This window comes from Drosophila virilis, chromosome X, assembly GCF_030788295.1.
Source record: "Drosophila virilis strain 15010-1051.87 chromosome X, Dvir_AGI_RSII-ME, whole genome shotgun sequence".
Lineage (NCBI taxonomy): Eukaryota > Metazoa > Arthropoda > Insecta > Diptera > Drosophilidae > Drosophila > Drosophila virilis.
Genome location: NC_091543.1, coordinates 28,639,324 through 28,665,556, shown reverse-complemented (window position 1 = coordinate 28,665,556; position 26,233 = coordinate 28,639,324). Strand labels below are relative to the sequence as shown.

The 26,233-nt window shown below is 39.5% G+C and overlaps 2 non-coding genes across 2 annotated transcripts; one reads left to right on the top strand and one right to left on the bottom strand.

The window, feature by feature from the left end:
* Positions 1 to 330: 330 nt before the first annotated feature.
* TRNAS-AGA (transfer RNA serine (anticodon AGA)) lies at positions 331 to 412 on the top strand. The gene has a single exon. It is a non-coding gene; the product is annotated as a tRNA-Ser (tRNA).
* Positions 413 to 11,685: 11,273 nt separating this feature from the next.
* Positions 11,686 to 11,767, bottom strand: TRNAS-CGA (transfer RNA serine (anticodon CGA)). The gene has a single exon. It is a non-coding gene; the product is annotated as a tRNA-Ser (tRNA).
* Between the last annotated feature and the right edge of the window lie 14,466 nt (positions 11,768 to 26,233).

Sequence of the window (26,233 nt, the reverse complement as noted above, 5' to 3'; positions counted from 1 at the left end):
AAAAGCCTCAAATATGGTATACATAAATATATAATTAATAAATATATAATTAATTTAATTAATAATTAATAATAATTATATATAAAATATGTATATAATAAAATAAAATATGTAATTGCTTTATTAATTGACATAAATAATGTATAGAAAATTACATATTTTATTTTATATATTTCATTCTTTGATTAACGTGAAAACCCTTTGGAATAGTTGCAATTTATATGTAAATGGCAACATGCATTGCAAGTTTCAATAAGTTTAATAAACTCTTACTTTGAAACATTCTTGTACTGATTTTCATATACATTTTATGCGCTTAGCCGTCATGGAGCAGTCGTGGCCGAGCGGTTAAGGCGTCTGACTAGAAATCAGATTCCCTCTGGGAGCGTAGGTTCGAATCCTACCGACTGCGAATGGGCTAATTTAGTTTTATTTTTAAAATTTATTTTTTTTTATTTAAAAAATATTTAAATTATTTTTATATTTATTAAAAGCTTGGTAATTTTGATTTTACGTTATATACGCCAGATAATTAATTGCAACAGTAAAAATTGCTCAAGAAACTATTTTTTCCTTTATACTAATGATTGTATTTTAAAGATACATACTTTTACTGTTAGATTTTTATATTCTTAGAAAGAGCTCTTACTTGCGCTTATTCTCTTCGATATATTATTTAGTTAAATAATTTTACTCTTAGATATTTAAATATAATTTATGAAATTTCGTTTTATACCCTTGTAGTGGGTAATATAAGGAGAGGTCTCCGATCCCGTAAAGTATATATACTCAGCATCAACAGTCGAGTTCATATCCGTCTCTCCGTCTGTTCGTCTATCCGGCTGTCTGCTTATATGAAAACTAGACTCTAGGCTTGAAACTTTGGTCTTGAAACTTTTGGATAGGTTTGTCTTTCTGTTGCAGGCAGTACATATGTCGCAAACGGCTGGACAGCCATGTTATATAGTCACCATATGAAGGATTGGTCAAAAAGTAGGTTTTTGTATAACAAAATATTATGTTCTCTAAGATATTTTCATCAAACTTAGCTATTTCGATCTTCATTGTTTTTATCTACAAAAGGCAAATGTATACAATGGCGTTAATATCTTGATGTATTCTAATGTATTTGAAATGCATATTCTATGGTGCCCATACTTTTATTGATATATGCATTGTTTAAGAAATAAAAAATATATATTTTAAATTAATTTTAATAGCCATATATTCATATGCTATGAATCAAATGCTAACAATAAAATAAATATACCACATAAACAAGAAAAATTCAAAATACATATTTAATTTTTGAATGCATTCCCTGCACTGCAATTATTAATTTTACTTTATTTGAAGAATAGTTTATTTCTGAGGCTTGGATGGTAAAGCTTTTGCTGAACATCCAATTAACCAACCGTACTTATTTGTAGTTCCAGCTTTTAAACGCTTCGAGCCCAAGATAATACCAACACCCAAAAGACAACGTAAAAAATAAAGAAATAAAAAGAAGGTCTAATAAAGAGTTGAAAATTTGCGAAAAATTCGTAATTAACCTTAAATTGATTGAATTTTAAACGCGCTTAAGTTGGGGCCGAGGGCTGGGGGCCGGGCGCCCACCCGTGGCGCTGTGAACCGCCGGCGAGGCAATGGATGGACTTTCATTTGACTGGCCATTAGATTAATCATGGGGCCAGCGTGCGCCGCGGGCCAGTTGGGGCACTTCGAGCGAAATTTATATAATAATCTGTATCTGTGAGATACATTTGGACACAGATGCTACAATTGGCGCATTGACCCCAAAGCCGGCAAACTGAAAACTGAAGCGCCAAACGCCGCCGAGATGCAAAGTGACTGATAGACAAAGCCAGTCGAAGACGACGGCGACAACTTGCGCAAAAATCGGCGACACAAATCAGAGCAACGCATAAAATTTGCAAAAAAAAAAAAAAACCGCGAAATGGGCATTGTTAGATAGCGCGAGGTATCTCGGCTGGCGAATCTCTTGGATTGCTGGGCTGTGTTGGCCTGCTAGTTTTACGGTTCTTTTTCGCGAAAAGAAAAAAGAAGAAGAACAAGCAGTAGAAATAGCAAAAGGCAAGCTTAAAACGGCCTCGGCTAACGACCGCGCTGACAGAGATAGAGACAGAGAGAGAGAGAGAGAGAGAGAGAGAGAGAGAGAGAGAGCGATGGAGAGAAGACTTTGACCCAATTTGATCTTTAAAAGCGCTTCGCCTCCGCCTGTGCTGATTAATTGACTTGCGCATCTCGTAGATACACACACCGGCATTTGCTTAAGATACACACACTTTGGCCAACAGCTGTGCGTGGCTCCTGTCGCTAATTGAGGAAATCGAATGTTAAATTATGTGCCCAAAGCCAGCAGCCGAAATTATGGCGTATACACATATAAGATAAATAGAAATAAATAAATTTATGCGAGCGGCGTGTATCTGTATCTAATAGATACCAGATACAATCACCTCGAGATAGCGACACACACCGAAATTCACACGAACCGAAGCTTTGGAGCTTTCTGACCTGTTTGCCGCTTGGTGTCATCTCCTCGAATTGTTTTTTTGTTTTTTTCTTCTTTCTTTTTTGTGTTTTATGTTTTATTTAAGTTGCAGTTTTTTCTGCGCTTTTTTGTTGCTGCTGCTTTTGTTGAAATCATTTTGCAATTTTCACTTTGGCCCCGCAATAAATTTTCGCCCATGGTTTCGTTGGTGCCAAGCAAGGGGGGCGCGAGTGGAAAAATGTGTTGAAATTTCGAACGCTGCTCAGGTTTACAACAGTTCCCTCGATTTTTATATTTTATTTGGGCAATGAACTGAGCGCAGCTCTCGAGATACCTGGAAATTGGCTCCATTTGAGACGCAACACATTGCCAAATCGCCTTGACAAATGTGGACAACAAGTTGGCTAACAGCAGCAGTAGAAAAAAGAAGAAGAAAATTAGTGGGTGGATGGAAGGAGGACAGGCAGCTATTAATGTACCAAGCTCGCCCTCATATGATACACTATAGGCTAATGATATAATGTGTAACAAAAATATTGAATTGAAATAATTTGGATTGTAATTAGGTAAAGTTACTCAACTTACAAAATAATTGTAAAAAAATAAGAGCAGCAGATATATGATATTTTGCTTTGAAATCAAAGAAGGAAAGTTACTAAAAAGATAAACATATTTTGCATTGAAATTAAAAAGAAAACTGCCTTAAAAGGAAATAAAATATTTAACATAGAGATTGAAAAATGGTAAACTCAAGAAATGCTATATAGAAAGGAACAAGTGCGCTTCCAAAAAGAAATATAGAAAGTAATCAGTTCGATTAAAGTTGAAGTTTTGAAAACTATTTTTGATTTTCATGGGACTCTCAAAAAGAAATTTTTATGAATTGAGTATTAAACAAATATATCCAGATATAGGCATGCCGTTTTGTAAAGCCATAAGAACTATCTATGCATCCCAATGTCCATCAGATTGTGAGCAAAAATTAAAAGATATATACTACTACCTGTCTATTTCAATAAACAATAACTGAGACTAAGACAGTTAGCGATGGAAAGTTGCAACTCTTTCTGCTGCAACATACTTCCTTATGGAAGCACTCAAAGCAACTGATGGTATTGGATGGTTAAGTTAACATGGAATCTTAAATATTGACAACTTAATGGCAACAAGCTCTGCCACCCTCCCACCGAGGCATATGAATATGACACAGCCAGGGCTGGCGCGCTGCCACAGTTAAATGTGCACAGAACATGGCATACAAAATGCACCTATAAAACGGGCTCTATTCCTAGTCCTAGGCGTGCTACTCTCACATATTACAGCTATGGCGGTGCCAGAAGCAAAACGCCATTTTCACACCCCAAGCACAAGCACACTACAAATACACATGTATGAAACCGATGCATGTGTGTGTGCGTTGAGTGTGTGCATAGTTTGCATGACCACTTCATAAAGCTGAGTGAAAAGTTAAACGCCCGCAAAACGGACACGCCCACACGGATAGAGAGGGAGAAGGAGGGAGGAAGGGTGTGCTGAGTCAACGCAAATGTTTAAAAGAATACTTGGCGGGCAAAAAATCATTTGCATAAAATAATTTTGCGTGTCTTCAGTAAATAAATTATACAAGTGCAGGGCACAGTGCGCAAAACCTACACACACACACATCCAGTTGCAGGTTGCAGATACAAATGCACAAGATACAGATACTTTGACAGAGTGGCAAAAGTTTAGCTGCTGAATGAAGCGCATCCAGGCAAACAGACAAATGTGCATTTTACTCACACGCACAGCTTGATATATATATATATATATATATATATATATATATATATAGATAGATATGTGCTTGCAATCCATATATACAAGGCGTATCTTATAGATACATACAGGCTATATGTGTGTTTGTGTGTGTGTGTCTCTGGAGTTGCCTGCGCTCCACCCTAACATGTCGCCGGGCAATTAATAACGGATTATGAGCGTCTCCCAAAGCGTTGACAATGCCAATGTGACGACATCTTTGCGAGTCAACCGAGTCCACAAAAAGAACACACATACATGAAGAAACTCCAAGACAACAACTGCATAAAAAGCTCAAAGCATAAATATCTGCTTAATACTCAAGAATGTACAGCTAGAAAAACGCATTGAGATGTCCAATTCTTAAAAGTTCTAGAGAATTTTGATTTGTCTTAAACGGAAAGTAGAAATAAGAGGCTTGTTTTTTGTACTAGAACTTTTGCTTAATAATATTTATAGCACATACCTAATAAAACTCCCTTAGAACATTTTGTGCTTTCAAAGCAATTCAAACTTAAGAGTATTTTTGCAGTGCGGTAAAAGCTGTATGAGCTAAGTTAATAAAGCTTAAATAAAAAAAAATACAACAAAATCCTTCAATATAACATTTTAAATTGGCTGCATAGGCATTTATCAACATTCCCAATTAAATTTGCTTTCATAATCCAATCAAGCTTAAATATTGATTTTCTTTATAAATTGCAAAGTAACCGTTTAGTTTAACTCGCACCCTGAAAGAGCTTTCATGTGCTTTCAAAGCTCTCGAAATAATATATTGCAAATTAGCTCGACTCTATATTTTATAAAATGCATATTAAGTTTAAATATTGCATGGGGAAACGCATGCAAATAAGTAAGTGCTGTTGCAGTCATAAGCTCAATGAGCTTTGAAAGCTCTTTAAACTGTGTAGAAACAAAAATGTGAACAATTTTATGTGCTAAGTATTAGCACCATGTTATATAATGAAAAGCAAATCCGAATTCACTTTATCACGCACATCTCGAATAAGTTTTAATGCGCTTTTAAAGCTCTCTTAAGAAACAAACAGAATAAATCGAATCCTATTTTACTATCTCCTTTCGAGTCGCTTCTTAAAATCATTTGCTAGTCACAGTAGTCACCCTGTTTTCTCTCAGTGTACGTACGTGCTCGTTCTTAAAGCATAATTTCACATTTGGCGCCGGCTATCTGCGTGATACAGATGTATCTTTCAACGGCATTAACATCGTCGGCAAGCCGCTTTATTATTTTATTATATTTGCGCTGCTTTCCCATGCATAGCAGTGCCTTTCAGCTGATGAATAGGATGTTTCAAGCGTTTAGCTGCCAAGTTAACCATTTTCCCGCATCCCCCACTTCAATCGCCTGGCAGCTGCTACTTTTCTTGCAAAAAGCGTAAAAACCCTTACAGATTAGCCGGGCAGCGACATTCTTGCTGATGTTAACTGTTGAACCGAGCTACCAGTTCCTGCTAAATAGAGGGATCCAACTTGTTCCGGTAAAAGGGCTCGAGCTCAATAGCAGCAGAAAAAAACGAAGGAGTTAGCATAATTGGCAAACGTTTTTCTCTTTCTGCTCGACTACATATCCAGGCAACGGCAAGATAAGGCAACCTTTTCATGTGGCAAACTTAAGACTTTTTTACTTCAAAATTCTTACAATTAGTCTTGAATGCTGTCTACGGTATGCAACTGCACCTGATTTACTGGTAGAGTTGCCGTCTATCGATAAGGAACACTATCAATAATAACACACTCTAGCATATTTCAGGATCTGTTTAAAGCTCAATAATCGACCCATTCGACCAGTTCTCTAGAACACCTTTTCATGTGGCTTACTTAAGAAGTTTTAATTTAATAATCCTTGCAATTGAATGCAGTCTACGGCAGCTGCAGCTGATTTGCTGGTAGAGGGCCTTTTATCGGCCATCGATAATAACATACTCTAGCATAACTCAGCATCTAATTAAGACTTTATAATCAACTAACCCGATCAGTTCTTTAGACTTTGAAGCTTCTAACAAAAATCATTTAAAGGTTCCACAAAAACATAAGATTTCAGACATAATTCTATAAATGTATAATAATACAGAATTAGTTGATAATTTTTAGAGCAAAAATGCGAACTTTTCTTTGGCATCACTTGCAAATTCTATTACAGCTCTTGTCTTACATTTTATGTGCGTCTTGTGATTTTCTGTGTGCTCTCAAGTGCAACTTGCGCTTTCTCTATATCTAACTTCGTCTCTGTCTCTGTCCTTATCTCACTCCGTCTCTCTTTCTCTCTCTCTCTCTCTCTCTCGCTCTGTCTCTCTCTTTGACTCTCTCTCTTTCTCTTTCTGCCTCTGCCTCTGCCTCTATTTCGGACCCCTGCTCTCTGTTTAGCTGCTTTAGTTTATGCGTTCTATATGTACCTTTGGCTACATGCATTTTTTATCTAAATGCCCCAAAGGCATTTTATATCCAAACAACAATTCCCAGCCTTACCCGAAAGGGCATCCCAAATAGAAAAAAACCAAGAAAATAACTTTCTCAGACCGAAACACTAATATGCTATTAGCTATGGGTATATCTTAGTTTGTATCTAGGAAAAATCTCTTAAGGTATCTCTTTATAGATATCTATATATATTTCTTAATCTGTGTATCTATTATTCCGACTTCACGATTGGTCTAATATGATCCGAAAAGAGTCTAAACTAGTACTCAAGAGCTTAAAAGACCACATTAGAATTCCTGCTTTTTAAATTATCTGACAGCTAAGCCAGAAGAGGTTCCAAATTTTTTTAAGAAAGATTGGCTTGATGTCAAAAAGGGTTACAGACATGTAAATATGGGTTAGGCAGAGTTCCGCTTTCAAATGGATTTTAAGCCCATTTTTCATAAAAATAGAGCATACCTGGTTCAATCCAATGGTGGTTCACACGAATGCTGCTTTATACTAGAGCCGGCTCAAGCCATTGCTGGTTCAGACAAATGCTGGCTTTCTTTCTGGTCTCGCACTTTAATTCTTAAGATTTCCTTGAATTTAAAATAGATTTAATAGATTTAACATAAAGTAAATGAATTATTTACTAATATTTCCACAGCTTCATTTATATACTAAGTGAATATACGCAACGCAAGAGCTTAAAAGTTTTGTCAAATATTTTTAAATTGCAAGTTAATAAATAAATAAACGGCGGCTGGCCTAAAACCCAGTTTGCAGCTTTGGCAAACAATACATTTCAAAAATGTTCTCTGCTGCTGTGAGACAAGCCTGAAGACTAAGTTGGGCTACCCTCAGCGAGGTCATAGACAAACTCTGACGTGCAACGCCTGGCAGCAACGACAACTGCAACTGCAACAGAAGAAGAACAAAAAAAAAAAAAAAATGAAGCAAGCGAAGCAAAAAAAATGTGTAAAAAAGTGTGGCAAAGTTTTGCGACAAGTTGCAAGTTTGGTGTGTGGCAGCGAAAAGTCATGCGCCAGAGAGCTCCTGAAGGACGCATCAAGGAGACGGCGCGCAGCAAAAGCAATAACAACAGCTCTGACAATGATGGCAGTTGTTTGTTACGCCCGTTTTGGTGTTGTTGTTGTTGTTGTTGTTGTTGTTGCCCATTGTTGCTGCATATTGGGCCGTTGCTGCCGTCGCTTCATCATCATTAGGGCCGCCCCCACAGCGAGAAATGGTGCTTAGGGTTAAGTGTTCCCGTTAGAGGGTAAGGCAGCGACTAGCGACTAGCGACTAGCGACCAGCAGCTGCCCAGCGGTTCCTGAGCCGCTCACCCTTGGCCAAGCGGCAATGACACGCGGCTTAATCCGCTAAGGCGGCCCACAACGAAACATAACGGTGCCAGGCGTCGGTGGCAGCGTCAAGGATATGCCCATTGTTTGAGCCAAAGCCCGAAAGCCCGAAAGCCGAAAGGAGCGCAGTTCAATGCACCTACACCTAACCCGAAAATTGCAAGCAGCGTGTGTGTGTGTGCATGTTATTTATTGCGACACAAAGGACGCAGGCAAGGAGCAGGCCTGCTGCCGGCACAGACGTTCAATGTCCTGCAGCAAACAGGCTAATAAAATGTGACGACGTCGACGAGCAGCAGCGTAACGCAACGCAACGCGAATTGAAATTTGCTGCCTGCAGCAGGATAGCAGCAGCAGCAGCACCAACAACAACAGCAACAGCCGCACGCAGGACATTGACACCCGAAAACAAACGATGCCGACAGCCGAAAAGGCAACAACAAAGCTGCACGAAGCCCTACGAAGCCCAAAAAAGCCAATGGCCCGCTGCTTAGCCCGTAGCCGAGGCACGTGTGTGCGTGTCCCGCTGCCGCTGGATTATCCCTACAGGACGCAGGCTAACAACGGCTGACGAGCTGCCTGCCTGTCGGTCCGGCTGCACTGCGACGAGTGCATTGAACCCGCGCGCACTCACTTGGGCGTAAATCAAAATGTCCTGCGAACAGCTGATGCGTGGCCATTGCGTATACGCAGCGTATACACAAGCAGCCCAACTACATTGGCAAGTTCATTGAACGCCATTCCCGTTGCGCTGGCAACATGTTGCTGGCAACATTTCACATTGCAACATTGCCTCGCTTGTCGCCTGTTTAACTAATAGCTTATTTAATGCATATTCTGTGTGCATGTGCTAATATTGGTGGGCAGGCTTTTATTTTGTAATCATAGTTTAAAGGCCAGTTTCAATATGACTTAAAGTAAAAAAAAAATGACCAGCATCATGGAGAAATGAAGGCATTTCGCGGCATTAATAGGCGATATCCTTGGCTCAAAGCAAAAGGACATAACAAGAGGGCAGTCTAGACGCAGACATAAGATGACACACGAAATAGTCTCCACTTCAAAGTAATGCGAAAGCCTTTCCGAAGTGGAGATAGGTCTGATGGAGCATATTGCAGCGAAGTGTGATATGCAGAAGGCACCCCCCCCCCCCCCCCCCCACACACAGCTAGAAAAGAATAATATTATTCTGACCCCACAAAGTATATATGTTCTTGATCATATAGCTATGTCCTCATATCCATCTGTCAGCTTTAAGGTAAGCCAATCTCTTAATCTTAGGAATACAGTCATGGAACTTTAGACAAGTCTGCCTTTTTATTGTAGGCAGTATATATATATAGAATGCAAGCGGGTCAAACAACTATATTCTTAATCTGTAATAGATCGGTCGAAAATTCAGTTATTGACATTCATAAGTTTTATTTTGAATATGTGCAAAATTAAATAGAAATGAACTATTTTATTATATAGGTAAGAAATTTATGTGGCTGTAAGAAAGCTTTGCTGTTTCCAGCTTCTCTCTGTCTTATCTTTTCGTGTTATCTTCAGAGCTGTTTACTTATATACTTCTCATATATTTATATTATTATTATTATTAGTTTTATATATATATTAATAAAAGTTATTTAACTAATTGGTTATGTGTATTTCTTAAATAATTCCCATTAATCAATCGATGTGGAGCTGCTGCTCCTTTTACATGTTGCATGCAACCGAGCGCATGCATACATCAATGGCTTGCATTCCACATGCAGCACAAGTGCAGTTCTTGGCTCCAAGGTGCGTCCGTCCACCCGCCGACTAATTGTGGCAACATGAACTTCAATTGCCGCTGACATGTTGAGCAGCAATCTGCTTGCAACATCAGTTGCTGCAGTCGCTGCCTTCGCTGCAGTGTGGCACAAATGAAATCTATCGCATAACTTGTTGCAGCTATTAAAACAAATCTATCTGCACAGGCTGCAAATTAACTGCAATGTGTGTGTGTGTGTGTGTGTGAGTGCTGGCAACATGTTGCTGCTGCAACTTTAGCTTGTGGTTGCAGTTGTAGCTGTAGCTGAAGGCCCCATGAATTTATGTGAACCTGTTGTCCTACGGTCCTACGGAACCAGCACAGGCACAAGTGCATCCACAGTTAATGCTGCCACAGTGGCACTGGCAGTGGCTGTGGCAGTGGCTGTGGCAGTGGCAGCCACTGCCACAGTTACAGCGACGTTTACAGCCACGTTTACATCCACACCGTCTACACACAGACGGCTTAGCATAATAAACGTCAGAATTAATTGGATTTTAATTGTCTGTTAAGCGCTGAAATTAAGTGCAGCCGAGTAGATTGTTGTTATTGCTGTTGTTGTTACTATTGTTGTTGTTGTTGTTGTTGTTGCTGTTGTTATTGTTTAGCTGGCAACAGGAGTACGAGCAGAAAATGTATAACCAACTGACTAACTGACTGCTTTATTCATGCGCCGCGCCGCCTTTCGGACTTCAGCTTCAGTTTCCCATTCATGGCTAGCGTCGTTGATCTTAACAATGATCAGCCAAGCGACACACACACACACACACACACACACACACACTCACACACTCGAATCTACAGTCACAGTTACATTTGCATGTCGTTGGTGGTCGACGTCTTGAAGTTGTTTCTTCTTCGTTTTTTCTTAACGTTTTTTTTTTTTTTTTTGTCTGTTATTCTTTTTGGTCTGTGGACTCTTGGGATCTCTGGTCTGTGGCTCGTTGTCGATGTCCAAGTCCAAGTCCAAGTGCGCTTGATGCCGCCGCCACGATTGCCAAGTTTGATTATGTGACACGCGGTTACCATAAATATATATTTGTAAGTACACTCAAACATGCAGCACTCAAATTTAAGCAGAGAAAAAGAGTGCAAGAGAGGGAGAGAGAGAGAGAGAGAGGGAGAAAAAGAGAGCAAGGGATATATAGAGATAGAGAGAGAGAGAGAGAAAGAGTGTGAGTGAGAGAAAAGAATAAATAAACGATTTGCATTATAAATTTCGTAGCCAAACTTTAAGCCAGCAAGAACGCACTATCTAAAGCAAAAACATTCGAAGCCGCATTAAACAAGTTTACCAAACACTTGCTCAAGCTCATTGCATTACATTTAACATGAGGTTTAATCTATTTGCAAATTAGCCTTACCTTTCCCATTTACGCAGTTGCTGCGATCGGAAAGCAAACAATTCAAAAAGCGAACGAATTGTATCTATCTAAAAAATTTGATCTCTGAATCTCTTTTGCATTTCGAAGTTGATATTTAAATCTTATTGATTGTCTTATGATAGATAAGACAGATGGATTATCTACAAATTCGCAACATACGGATTTATGGAGTTTCAAAATATAGTCATAATGCAAAAGGCACAGCAAAGTAGACTACTGAAAGAAGATAAGAACTGAGAACTAAATAAAATTAAAAATATCAGCTAGAGTAAGTTTTTGTATACAAATAATATATAATAATATCGAAGGTATGTTTTGTAGCATAACACAAAACAGTTAAAAGCACAGCAAATGTCAGAAATTATTATTTCGAATTATTAATATACTAAAAATAGATTTACTTATTGCCGCAGCCGGTAGGATTCGAACCTACGCTCCCAGAGGGAATCTGATTTCGAGTCAGACGCCTTAACCACTCGGCCACGACTGCTTACGATGACGAGCGCTGCCAAGAGAGCATTATCAGTCAAAGTGTGTGATAGAGAGCAAGAGAGAGTAAGCGGGAGCAAGAGTGTGATATTCATAGCACACATAACCAAATGTATTGCAGATTCTACACACACACACGTGCATATAAGCAGGCAGTTGTGTGCTGTTAGAGAGAGAGAGGGGAGCCTGTGGGCAGAGCAGGTGGGCCATGGGAATACAATATGCACAAGAACATGGCCAGTTATTTACAGCTTATTGTGTTAGGTCATGATTATTTTATAAATTGCACAAGCGTTGACTTTCTGCCAAGGCAACAACAACAATCACGGCGCATTTCGTTGGGCCACCCCATGCAGACGTTGTTGCCAGCCCCCCCCCACCCACCACCCTTCCCTTCTTACCTACCACTCCACCCGCCACACACACACACACCCCGCTCCCTTGACGTAGAAGCCCAGCGTAAAGTTGCGTCCTCCACTTTTATGTTTGAGTTGTTCTTGCCTTTGCTTTTTACTTTTTTTCTTTCTTTGGGTGGCAGCGGCTCAAGTGTTTTACTTTGGGCTGCTTAAATAATACACACACACACACACTGACAATTATGTATAAGTATGTGTGTGCGTGGGTTTTTTTTCGGCTGGATCGATAATTTTTGTCTGCGCCAAAACGCATTTGGAGCGGGCGCAGGGTGGCAAAGGGTGGGGACTGCCTTATTTGTTACTGTTGCTGTCTGCTTCTTCTTGTTGATGTTGTTATTGTTGTTGTTGTTGTTGTTGTTGTTGCTGTTGTTGTTGTTGTCATTGTTGTTGCTTCCTGCAGTTCACGTCTGGCCTCGACACAGGTCAGACTTCCCAGCCACGGTTATGTCAAAGTACCTGTAGGAACTTTACGTCCTTATGTTGACTTTTCTTATAATCGACTGCTGGCTTTTTTCCACCATTTTTTGCTTTTTTCCGATTTATTTATTAGTATTTCTGGTGTCGTAACTTTGGCTGCTTAACCTAATGTGAATTTTCCGATATTCTTTTTCAACTATTATTCATACTGTCCCAATTTAAGCTTATATATTATTGTGATACATTTTTTATGAATGAATGTGGAATTAATCTTTCATATGAAAGCTCTAGATATTTGCCTTGATTTAGGGATTTACAAATATAGTCTTCGTAATCTATTGAATCCATATATTGATTGATTAGGAATATATATATATAAGTATATATATTTGTATATGTGTGTATGAAAGGATCGCCCTATTTTTATGCTGAGAGTCTTAATTACCGATTTTATTTCTAAATCTATAAGATTAGGTAAATGTCTAGACTTTTCTAGTGCATATAGCCCGGCCTTTCCCGTGGCACGTAATGTTATAAAATCAATGTTCTCAAAGAGCTTTGGAAATGATTTTGAAACTGATCGGATGGTAAACAAAAAAGTTTCATACGTTTTTTGCGATTTTTCCATACTTTCGGGTCGAATTTCCCGAAACCCCGTTTTAACGTGCACCTTCATAACATAAGTTAACTACAGTTCAGCTTCCTAGCTCTTACGCTTTGGGTTGTGCGTTGATCAGCAATCAGTCAGTCAGCCAGTCAGTCAGTCATGACTAGATAAGATAGAGATAAGTTTGTACTTACCGAAATAATCATATAAATGCCTGATGATGTCACTACCATAGTTTAACTTGGGCAGTTTTTTCTATATACACACACATTAAAGGAAAGAAATGTAGTAAAAAGCAGATCTGAATCAAAAAAGTTTATGAAAAGACAAGAAAGGCAAATTGTGTGAAAGAGCGTTAGGAGAAAAGAGGATAAAAGTTCTAGTCCTCAATTTTCAAGCCAGGTGCGTGCATTTCTTCAATAAGTTCAAAATGTGTTTTCAATTAATGTACACAAATATTTTCGAGATTAAGTTAAGTAAGTTAATCGATAGGTAAGCACAAAAGAATTCCATCAACTTTCCACACTTGCGTTAAAAGAAATGGTAACTACTGTACTTGAACCGTAAAAGTTAAGGCAAAAATAAAAGTCTTGGCACACTATTTGTTTGGTATAGAACCTTATAGCTACATAAAATGCCTCTGCAAAAATGTTTTGAAATACAGATGAAAAAAAAAACTGAATAAGTTGTTAAGCAAAAAATGCTCAAAGGATTATTTTTAGTTATGTCTGTGGGGGGTATCATATTTTAGTCCACAAATGTTCTATTGAAATATGAAATTATGTGAGGCCTTCAAATTTGTCTACGTTCTGTTGACGAGCTTATGCGTCTCAATGACACTGCGTAAGTACACTCACACACAAACGCACACACACACGCACACACACACGCACATATAGAATTTATTTACCTTTTTGTTGCATGCCAAAAAAAGCTCGAATTGAGTTCGTTGAACCTGCCACAACGTTCTTCTTTTTTTGTTTCGTATTTTTAGTCATTTTATGTCGATTCCTCTACTGCCTGGCTGCCAGGCTGCCTGGCTTTCCTTGCCAGCAGGACGCGCCACCCGCAGCCCGCAGTCCGCGCCCCGTTGAACGCTCGTGAGCTTTGGCTGTGTGCGTGGTGCGTACATGGCGCAAGAATCCCCCAAAGGCTCAATGCACAAGTGCCTGCCAGTCCTGCCAGCCTGCCTCTATGTGTGTGTCTCCCGCTCTCTGCCCCTCTCTCTTTCTCTCTCTCTTTCTCTTTCTCTCTCTCGCCAAGCTGCATGCCCTGCATGTGTCTTTCGCCCTCGCATTTTGCTTATCATTGCGGTTTATTTGTCTGCTGTCCTGCTGCTGTGGCTGTCAAGCTGTGCGTCTGCCCCAGCATTCGGCATAGAAGCTAGTCGCCATATGTCCAAATACAATTGATAGTTAGCTGACTGTGAAAGATGCCTTTTCCTTCAGATGATCCAAATAAACCGCACACGCGACTTAGAACATGCTACACAGCGTCTGACTACGTGTTAGACCCAATTCGAGCCATCGCCGACCCTAACCTCCACCACCACCACCACCCCCCCCCCCCCCCTTTCCACGTGATTCACAAAGTATCTATAAATTCGCAATGCAATCAATTTGGCGAACAAGCCGTGCATCAAACATGAAAATTCGATTAGCTTCGATAATGAAATTAAGGAGCACTCAAATAGCTTTATGTCTTATATTGAATTTGATCTGTGAATGGCAAACCAGAACCCGATTAGCTTCAATGTGATTGACAATCGAGCCCAGGTGAGAAAAATGGGATGACAAACACTCGATTCCAAGCTTTTGTTTTTCCACTGATCCGCTTAAACCACATTTGCGAATAACTTTATAAGAATATTAACTAAAAAATTAATTATTAACTACAGAATTAAAATTAAGTAAAATTCGGCTAAAGAAAGGTTTACTTTGAGTCAACTTTGTTTAAGTGCGTAAATGTGTATAAATTCCCCCACATCCCCTTGACAGCAAATTAACAATGAAAAAGCGTATTTTAATATTGCCCTACTATGCGATTCTCATGAATTCAAGTAAGCCTTAATGGCTGCAAATGGGGGCTTTCAACAGTAGGGAAAGCTTTTAATTAACTTAATACTCACTTGTATGTACTCAGATACGAAGTTAAATCTACTTTCTTAAATATATAAGTATATACATACGTGTGTGTGTGTATAAATGCGTATTCTTTTATGGGTTACTTCCCCCTCGCAGCAAATTTATAATAAAAAATAGCTTATTTAAATAGTGCCCTACTATGCAATTCTCATGAATTCAAGTAAGACTTATAGTGTTTACTTTTTGCCCTGAGTAAAAGTTTTATTTAATAAAAAAAATCTTTGCTAATAGCCCGGCCTTGACGTTTTCTGTTCTTGTGTGTATCCTTGTGTGTATGTATCAGAAAATCGGGCTACCAACTGCTGGGCCAATATCAGAACATTGCGGTTGTACGTGAGCTCTTTGGGTGGGAGTGTATATATATATAAATATATATATGCAGATACGAGTGTGTGTATCTCTAAGTAATTTATATGTGTATGTATGTATGCATATAAATATGAATATATGAGTGTATAAACATATGTATATATGTATGTATGTATTGTATGTATATATTAATGCATAACAAGCATACAGAGACATAGATATAATTGTCTAAGTGTCTATCTTTATGGCCAAACTGGGATTGGGGCAAATAGCTATAGATATACTTATGTTTGTTTTTTTTTTTAATTCGTCAAGAGAAATGTATCTCATTGGCTGGGCTTGTAAGGCAAAACGAGGGTAGCTGCTAGTCGTGCACTGCCGCCTAATGCTCCGTTGGTAAATTTGTTCAGCTTGTATTTTTCGCATTTCGCATTACAATCGAGAAACGGCCGCGGCCGCAATTTCTCGCGAAATTTGTAACGAAAATGCAAATGTGTCAAAATGAAAATGGATTTTTAAGCGAACAGGTAAACAACAAACGGAGCGCAAATAAACGGCAGCAGCAACAACAACAACAACAACAACAACAGCAACAACAACCTCTGAAGAACTCTTTTCAGCTTCTGCATTTCATTTGGCTTACATTAAGCGCCAATTAAAATGGAAGCTACTCAGAGCAAAGCCAGGTGAGGAGCGGTGTTGGAGTGGTGCTTAGTTATATGTAGGAGGCAACACCCGAACCTCGCCCCGCACCCCGGGCACTGCCACATCTTGCAGCATACATGTTCGGCTACTGCGTCTGCTGCTGCTGCCTCTTCATCATTTGCAACATGCGCGTTTTGCACGGTAGGGCGATTGCTTGTGGGTGGGCAGGCGACGAAGGAGGGACGGCTACTGCAGCGGGGTAAGTGAAAATGCAAATTGTGTTGCATGTTTGCCGCTCTCAAGTGTTTTGTAAGGCGCCGACGGCGTCACAGAGCCCACCAATGTGAAATTTGACGGAAATGCTTATACTATATATTTCTCTCTCTCTCTCTCTCTCTCTCTCTCTATATATATATAAATAAAGATACTAATAGATATATATGTATGTCTGTGTGTATGTGTGTGTGTCTGCCACCTGTGGCTGCAACACTTTGGCAACTCGCAAAACGAATTTAAAACTTTTCCATGAATGACCAAAGCGTAAATAAGTTCACTTTCATTGCAACTTTACGTGCAAGTGCAAGGCGACAGCGTGCACATAATTCTCTAGAAGATCTGCAGTCTCTAGCTAATCGGATTTGAAATATCAGCTACAATACTATAATAATAAGAAACACAAAATGTGCTGAGAGACTCTCTTTTTAAGCTTTGTACCAACAAATGCACATATCCATCAACAATAGAGTAATAAAAGCTGCTTTAATTGAGCGCCAATTCGCGCTTAGATATAAGAAAATCTTAATGAGAGCTTGTGGAATAAATAAGCCGTAAATTTACGAATAATATTCAGAAAATATTTATTTATAATGTGTATTTCAAGGTTGTTTCTAAGGCTCAAGGTTCATCTATAAATAGGTGTAAACAATTTTATTTAAGCAAAAACTTTATGGAGTCAGAGAGTCTTCCTTCTGCCTACTTCGACCAAAACGATTAAACCCTTTCTAAACAATTCAGCGTATAAAAATAGATTCGTTAGAGTATAAAAAAAAACATGTGATATTTCAGCGAGTAGTGAATGTTAATGGGCTTGGCTAACCCGTAATGCTTAAAAGTAGAGTATTGGAAAATTTTGAGCAGCACAAAAAAATCATTGAGAAAGGCTTTGGATAGACTCTGCACAGAGGCTAAGATTTCATTGGCCAATGTTGTTGCTGCTGCTGTTGTTGCTTGTGTTTGTGGCTTGGGAAAGTGCGAAAGTTGTTGCTGAGACGAAGAGCAGGCACAATTAAAATGAGTTGCATGCATCTAATCACCAGGTAATATGCTAATAAGCTCTGCACTTGCCGAGCTCCACATGCCACGCACTCTAAAGCTCGTTGAATGTGAGTTGAGTGAATGCTATGAATGTTGCGAATGTTGTGAATGGTGTGCCTGGTTTGCTAACAAAATGCGAACTAGTCTCTGACATGAGGTTGGGCAATTTGCCAGTCAGCTTGTGGGTGGCTGGTAAAATGCATACCCAAAACCCTGCGAGCTCCGTTGACCTGATATGTGATGCTAGTTAAACGTTGCCTTTGGCCAATTATTGCTGGCCGATTAGTGTGCCATAAATCAGTGACAGGTGAGCAATACTGCGGCGCCCAAAAACAAAAGAAAGAGGGACAGAGAGACAGAGAGAAAGAGAGAAAGAGCGAGAGAAAACAATGCGGCAGTCGCGAGCTGCAACTCCAGTTTCACTTTGCAACAAAGAGTCATAAATAAATGCTTGCAACTAATTCTGACAGTTGGCTGCCACATTGCGTTATTATTGATGGTGGCTGCAACAATGGCCTGGCCCACAACACCAAACGACCAGCGGCCAGCAACTAGCCCCGACCCGCCACCCACCCGCCCAGCACCAGCTAACTAACCCCCGTTTATGGTACGTGTGTGTGTCCTTCTCATTGCCTAGTTCTGTGGCTGTTTGGTAGGTGAGAAGGTGCGGCCGGGGCGGCAGGGGAGCCAGGCAGCGGTTGCTGCAACTGCATTCGAACCTTGATTAATGATGTCCCCCGATTTGGCAACATGTTTAAACAATTTTCTTCTAACTCAGCGCAACAGCGCTCTAAGAGAACAATATATGAATCACAAAGAAAATTGTGTTAGAAATTAAATAAAAAGCGAAAGTTGTCTTATCTTAATATTAAACTTCACTTGGCTACAACTTAATTATTAACTTCAATATTCCTCACGAGAACTATATATCTGCATAAGATTTATTTGGCATTACTTCATAATCAAATATTCAGAGATTTACATTATCTATTTTATTATCTATTATAGATATATATTATGGATTTAATATGTATATTAAAAATAGATGATTTTCATATTTAGATATTTAAATATATATATATATATATATATGGATCGAATATACATATCAAACAATATAAAATCGACACATTAATTTATTTAACATTGCATAAATTCCACTGAACCGTTGCGATTGCACGATAAGCGATTTAGTTAGTAAACTTTAGTTTGCCTGAGTTAGTTACCTTTAGTTAGTTAGCTTTATACCTTAAATGTATGTTCCTTAGATTGTGTCAATGCACGCACAAGTGAATACGTACGTAAAGACATTTGGCAGATCTGTGAGAGCTTTCTTTTGAACCAGCGCTTTCACATCGAGCTGGTTTAAAGAAGTTTTATTGTAAGTTTTCCCTAATTGGTACTATTAAAAACAACAACTATTACTAATTAACCAAGTTGTTTACGCCTAAGCCTCATTATCAAGTTATCATCCGAGCTTAAACTTAAAAATACTTAATATTATAAGTATATATATATTGCTATAGGTAGCCTCGCTAAGACTATTTCTAAACTGGAGGCATTTCGAGGAACTGTTTGGAACTAATTTAGTGTGCGCCATTTTGTTTGAAACTTGATCGTACTGCCCAAAACACACACACACATTCACACAGGCAATGCACTGACCGGAAGTACAGTCGACACACAAAGAAAAGCAACAGAAAACGGACACACACACACACACACACACACACACACAGAGGGCAATCAAGCAGGCCAGCAAAGATATGTCTATTTGGCTGGGCGGCTGCGTCTGCGGCTGTGGCTGCCACTCGCATTCTGCGAAACATCATCAAAATTGTAAAAATAAACAAAAGCTAACATGCATAAAACCAATTTCCATTAAGGCGCACACACACACGCACACACACACACGCGCGCACACACACACTTCTAAGTACACGCACATGCAACTCTGTGCTTGCGCCAACTCTCCCTTGCCTCGCACTCTCTCTTCCTCTTTCTCTCTCTCTCTCTCTCTCTCTCTCTCTCTCTCTTAGTTACTCGCACACTGCTGCTCATTGCTTCTCGCTCAGTCCCCCCGGCTTTCTGCTGGCTTTGTGCAATGCTGCCCTCTCGTTCTACAGCTGCAGGTTGCTGTCTCATTCGGCCGTTGACCAAAAAAGCATAGAACAAGGCATCGAACTACGTTGGGGACGTATAGATGAGCTGCACATGATGTTGCAAACTTGGGCGCCGCTTGCCCTACATGACGTGCATATGGAGCTACACTACACGAAATTTCACGCGACAAAATTGCATTCGATTTGTAATATTTTAGAATCCCAAATACTATATGGGATTATAAAACATTTGAAATAAAATACATTTATTTTCGAGTACTTTTTGGTGGAATATTTTTGAAAGCACAGAGCCCTAAGTAACCTTATGGGTTTCGGTCATATTTTAAGTTAATTATATATTTTAATACATTTAATAAACTTTTTTTCTATTATGCTAGCAATATTTTCTAGCTGAAGATAAATAACTCTATGGAACCCTACGGCTTTCTATAATACTGTAAATAAAATATACATTTAAAAATACTAAAATATACTATTGGTACTTTTGATGGTATTTTTTGGACTCAAAGATCCCCATGAAAACCTTTTGTTTTCCACAATAATATAAATAACATATCCTTTTGGGAGAACGGGCGAGAGAGAAAACAGAAAGAGAGAGAGAGCTAAAAATTATTCAAAAATCCTGAAAATGGAGGTTGAAAATCAAGATGTGTTTTTTGCAGTGTATTTGCATGTGTGTGTATGTGTGTGGGTTAGGATGTGTATGTGTGAGGCGTGGCTGGACTTTAGACACACTATGTGTACACACTACAAACACACACATATATAGACACACACATGCACACACAGTGTCTGCCTACCGCTCCGAAAAATAAGCGAACATATCCTTAATTGATATCACAAAAACCGAGGCGAGGAATTCGCACAAAATGGCAACCCACATGAAATGCCTCGCTGGGTGGTGTGTGTGTGTGTGCCTCTGTGTGTTTGTGTATTGCTGTCTGGCACACACGCATGCAGCCCAACAACAACAGCAACAAAAACGCAACGGCGCTTACTGCATGCGATAGGTCGGAAATTTTGCTCGCAATCAAGTTGTAAGGCCCTCAAACCCAAGTGGACGTAGTGCGGGCGGCGGCCCCATTGCACAGCGCACCAGAGCACAAACACCCTTTCGCACACACATACACACACACACACACACACAGAGTGCGCACACCTGCAGCCCAGTGCATGAAAAGGGTGCAAGGCTGCACAACAGGGCGCAGTAAAATGGCGGCCCAGGACGGCTTCTGTGCTGTCCACTGTGTGTGTGTGTGTGTGTGTTACGTGTGTGTGTGTGTTCGAGTATGTGTGTGCGACAACGAGTATTTCCTTGGTCTGGCCTCCTCAGTCGCTGCGTGTGTGGGCGTTTTGGACTGCATTGGATTCAAGTGCGGCCTCGCTTTGGTTTTGGTTTTGGGTTTTTGGGTTTTGGGTTTTTGGCTTTGATATTGGGTTGGGCTCCGTTTGGTTCGGTTCGGTGCAGTTCGGTTCGGTTCTGTTTGGTCGGATGGTATATTTTTTTTTTTTTTTTTTAGTATTTTTGTTTTGTTTTGCGCTTGTAGGAATAGCGCCGTGGCAAGTTAGGTCTATATATATGTGGCTTTACTTATATGCAACGCACGGACGTACACACCATGCCCCACGACACATTCGAACCGCTCTCTTCGCACGTTTCCTGCCGTGACGGTAGATGCATCAAATATGACCGAGTGTTGTTTAAAAACGTATGATTGCTGCAGATTTATTTATGTAATTGTTGCCAAGCAAAGCATTCGCAGGTTATGCAAAGATTTATTTATCAATATTATATTCTATTGAATTCCATATTTAATCGAAGAACTCAAGATCTGAATAAGTTCTTGATGCTTCATAAGATAAATCTATTAGGAATTTAAATATTTATTAGGTTTCTTATAAAGATTATAAGATTTACAGTTTTAAATTAAAGATAATATATTATTATAGATTTTATTTATTTCAAGCATTTCGATTTTTATATATCTATTAAAGATATATATTAATATAATTATATATTATATATATGTCATATATTATAGACTTATATAATATATTATATGCTTAATATCAAACTTAGTTTATGATATTTAGATATTTAAATATATATTTTATGGATATATAATTCAAATTTAAATATTATAGATTTATATATTTAAGATTTGATACCATAAAGATTCTTATATTTTATTTATTTTTGTGCCAATTAATACTTTTTTTTTAAGTTGTTTCTTGCAAACTCTTGATATATTTATTTCTTTGTATATTTGTATTTTATATATATTTATTTTATATATTTGTATAGCATTTTTAATTTTTTTTTATTTGTACCCTTATTAATTTTTATTTAATATTTTGTATTTAATTATTATTTCATTTTTAACAATATGAATTAATATTTCTATTAATATTAAGTATGTTTAATAAGCATTTTAATTTCCTTACCGACTTGACTTTGATATACAACTTGTGATTTATATGTGTGTATAAAAAATAAAATATATATATATATACATGCGTGATATATATTTATGTGCAGATATATAGATATCTAATGCATTGCTTAGGTTAGTGTGAATTATTTATGCATTCAAATATCAAGTAGGCATGTTAAGTTGGCTGCGCCTTCACAGCTACAGCTCTGCTTCTTCCTCTTCTTCTTCTTGACAGTTTGCCTGCATGTTAAGTTGGCCGCTCTTGAACATTTTATACAACTCTTAATGAAAATTGCTAATATTTTTGTCGAAATCACATAATTGTGCTATGAATGGAAATTGCTGCTTTTTATAATACCATATGCCCAAGCCTGTCAAATTGTGCGCATATTCCATAAAGAAAAACCTTAGAAAATGTCAAACGCTCAAACTCTTGCGCGTTATTTTTGTATGGGTAAACGTGATGAAATTTTAATTAGTTGAGGGCATCAAAAGTTCGTCTATACGCAGATAATTTACGCTCTTGTTATTGTTGCCTGCTTGCTTTGGGCTGGCTGCGGCATTGGGTTCGTGTGTTGCACAAAAATTGTTGGTTGAAATAAAAGTTTTTTGCTCTGGCCAGCTAACGTTGTGTGTGTGTGTGTGTATGTGTGCGTGTTGTTGTTGTTGTTGCTGTGCGTTTGCACGGCAACGGGACGACTTGGCAAGGGCTACGTATCACGCCTATGTGGCGTTGGGTGGGGATGGAGGGGTGGTGGGTCTGTCTGTCCGAGGCTAGCGGGGGGATCGTCGCTTGGGTTGGGTTTTAGCTGAGCTCAACCAACCGACCGACCAACCGTCCGTCCTTCTGTCCGACCGCCGAGCAAGCAACTCCGACGCCGCTTTGGGCGCATTTCGTATTACGTTTTTGAAGCAGAAAATCGATAAGTACGCACGTACAAGAATATATATAAAATATATATATACATATATATATATGGTAGGACACGGAGACCTGCACGTATGTGTAAGTGTGTATGTGTGTACATGGCATGTGCTTAAAATCGCATGTGGGCAACGTCATGCGTCTCCGGGCGGCTACGTTTGCCGGATCCTCATACGCAGCAGCAGGCGGAGGACACGGAGCACGCCCGAGCCGTTGCAAGGCCTGAGACTGGGTCTGGCACTGGGACTAGCAGAAGGTGGGCAGGGCTGGTAGAGACGGCTCGAAAATCCCTATGTGCGCTTTGCTGTTTCATCAATTATTTGTTTCGGTTTTGTGCGAATGGACTAGCACAAGGATGCAGCAGCAGGACGAAATGCCCCAAACAAGCACTCCAAGCAGTCAGCAGTCCCCTTCCCCTCGCTCACACACACACACACACACACACACACACGGAACTACTGTCAGCTCTTGGCCGAGATGAACGTGAAAGCGTTTTGGGCATTTGTTTCTGACCAGAACGGCACAAAAAACAGTTGCTGCAAACTGTCTATTTATTTATATACAAATATATATATATATATAGATGCATATATATAGATATATAGATATAGATATAGTGCACATCTATGCATATACATTCTGTGTATACATACATTTCATGCATTGTTTATTTGGCTTTCCTCTGGATCATTCGCACATACAACACGGAGCATTTGTTGTGCTTGTAGATAATTTAAACAGTTAACATTGTAGATAGTTGGGTAGTTAGATAAATGTGTGGATAGTTAGTTGGATAGGTAGATAAATAGTTAGAAATATTTGTTGGGTTGCCCCACAAATGACCCGTTTATACACTTTAGTTTGTTTGTGCTTTTATCCAAGTATTCTGGCGCATATTACCCGGCTTTGTTCGGGTTTGTTTGGGCCGAAATGTTAATATCATAAATAAGTCCTTGCCTGCACTAGACATAAATATTAAAAATGGAGTTGGAAATTAACCGGAAAAAGCTAAATCTCCCTTGACCCCGTTTTCTACAAGGGTCTTGTGAAAGGGGGAGGGGAGTAGCTGTGTGCGAAAGTTTGAAACAGGTGAATTCATTGTTACAAGGCTCCTGGCAAATAAGTTGAATCTTATTGGGTTGTTATTAATATAATTAATATATGACCGATTTTCATAAATGTTCCACACTTGCTTTCCAACACTGTACACTGCATATACATACACCACATAGGGTAACCATGGTGAACTTTTTCGGTATCTGTGCATTGATCATTAATCGATCAGTCAGTCATTCCAAACAGCTTGATGAATGTGAATAAATGTTTTGAGTATATCTTAAGTCTTATTCTACACATTCTTAGATCTAAATATAAATATCAATAAATGCTGCTTCGCTTTAAATTTATGTACGGATATCCCTGTCCACCATTAATACGTAAATCGTTTCGCTTAGATTTTGTTTTAACGATAATTTTTATAGTCGCATGCTTAAGAAAATCAAATCATCTATTTTAATTCAGTTTTCCAACACTGGCAGGCTGCTTAATTAATACACTCGAATGGTGTTTGCAAACCTTTAAAGAATGCTATTAATATTAATCATCAAATGTTAAAGATTGCTTCAGACGTCCTTTACCAACACTGACTGAGTCAGGGTTAACACGATATATGTTGATTTAATTGTAATGCTGAGCTTTAATGAATATAAATATTTAAGCTAAAAGATAAAGCTCAACTTGGGGCAGCTATTGCAATATGCTACAATCAGTAAACTATCATATGTATTAAAACTATAAGATCAGCTAATTTAGGCGCTGCTTGGGGCTGCTAACACACTCTGCTAAAATAAATCAAATCGTTGAGCTTTTTTCAAGCGATCTTTATGCCACTTACCAACACTGCGCGCATAAAAGTAATGACGTTTCGATAAGCAACCAATTTTCTTTACTTTTTTTTGCAGATAAGACAAAATAAGTTAGATAAGATAGGAGCAGAACGAGCAGCTTGAAGATCTGCAGATAAAGCGCGCCACGAATTATGAGCGCAACGCAAAATTGTCACATAAATCAGCTATGGCAGTGGCAGTACCAGTGGCAGTGGCAGTGGCAGTGGAAGCGATGGCAGTAGATCGAAGCAGGCCTAATGTTTCCGGCTTTCGGAGCTGGGACAATGCCTTATCTGCTGGCTGCGCAACTGCTGCAGGTAACAAGGCATAGAGACCAACAACGGGCGCTGCCAAATGCCACACACACACACACACACACACACACAGAGGCACGCAGGCACTCACACGTAGGCGGCATTTGGGTGGGTCGACCACTAGCCCGCAGCAGGTGCCACACACATGGAGTCGGTCGCAGGAGCTCTGTGCACTGTGTACTTTCAACTTGAAAACGATTAATAGCCGGCCAGTTGGCCAAGCCCGAGTCTGGCGCCTAGACCACCCCCCCCCCTCCCCCTCCACCCACCGGCCAACCGACTATGGCCGTGTCCTCCCTCGCCCTGGTTGCGGTCTCTCGGCCTCGGCTTCGGCCTCGCCTTTGTCTATGCAAACACAGCGCACAGCGCACAGCACAATGAAGCTGCTGCCGATAAAAATCCTCACCTCAAGCACTCAACCAAACGCCGCCGCCACCTCTATCGCCACCATCTCGCCCCCCCCTCAATTGCAGAGAGCTGGTCACTCTGCATATGCGTTGAACAATTCGGGGGCGGGGGTGTGAGCGTGTGTAATGCGATAAAAAGCTATATGGAACTGGACACAAAAAAAAAAAAATAAAATAAAAAAACAGCAGAAGAAATATACATCACACAGACAGTCGGAAGCGTAAGAGAGAGAGAGAGAGAGAGAGAGAGATAAAGAGAGAGAAGGAGGGAGAGAGAGAGGCAGAGCGAGTGAGAGAGACAGCAAGCTGGTCGGAAGAACCAGAGTGAGGCCAAAAACAGAGCAGCAAAAAAATCGTTAGGTTCGACATTTGACTGCCCCGGCCTGGTCAGAGGTAAAGGCGAAACCAAAGCCAGAGCCTGGTGTGCAACAGCCTCGAGGAGCGAAACAGCAGCAACAACAACAACAGCAACAGGAACAACAACAAGAAGGACGCATAGGACACAGAGACGCGCATCCAATCAGC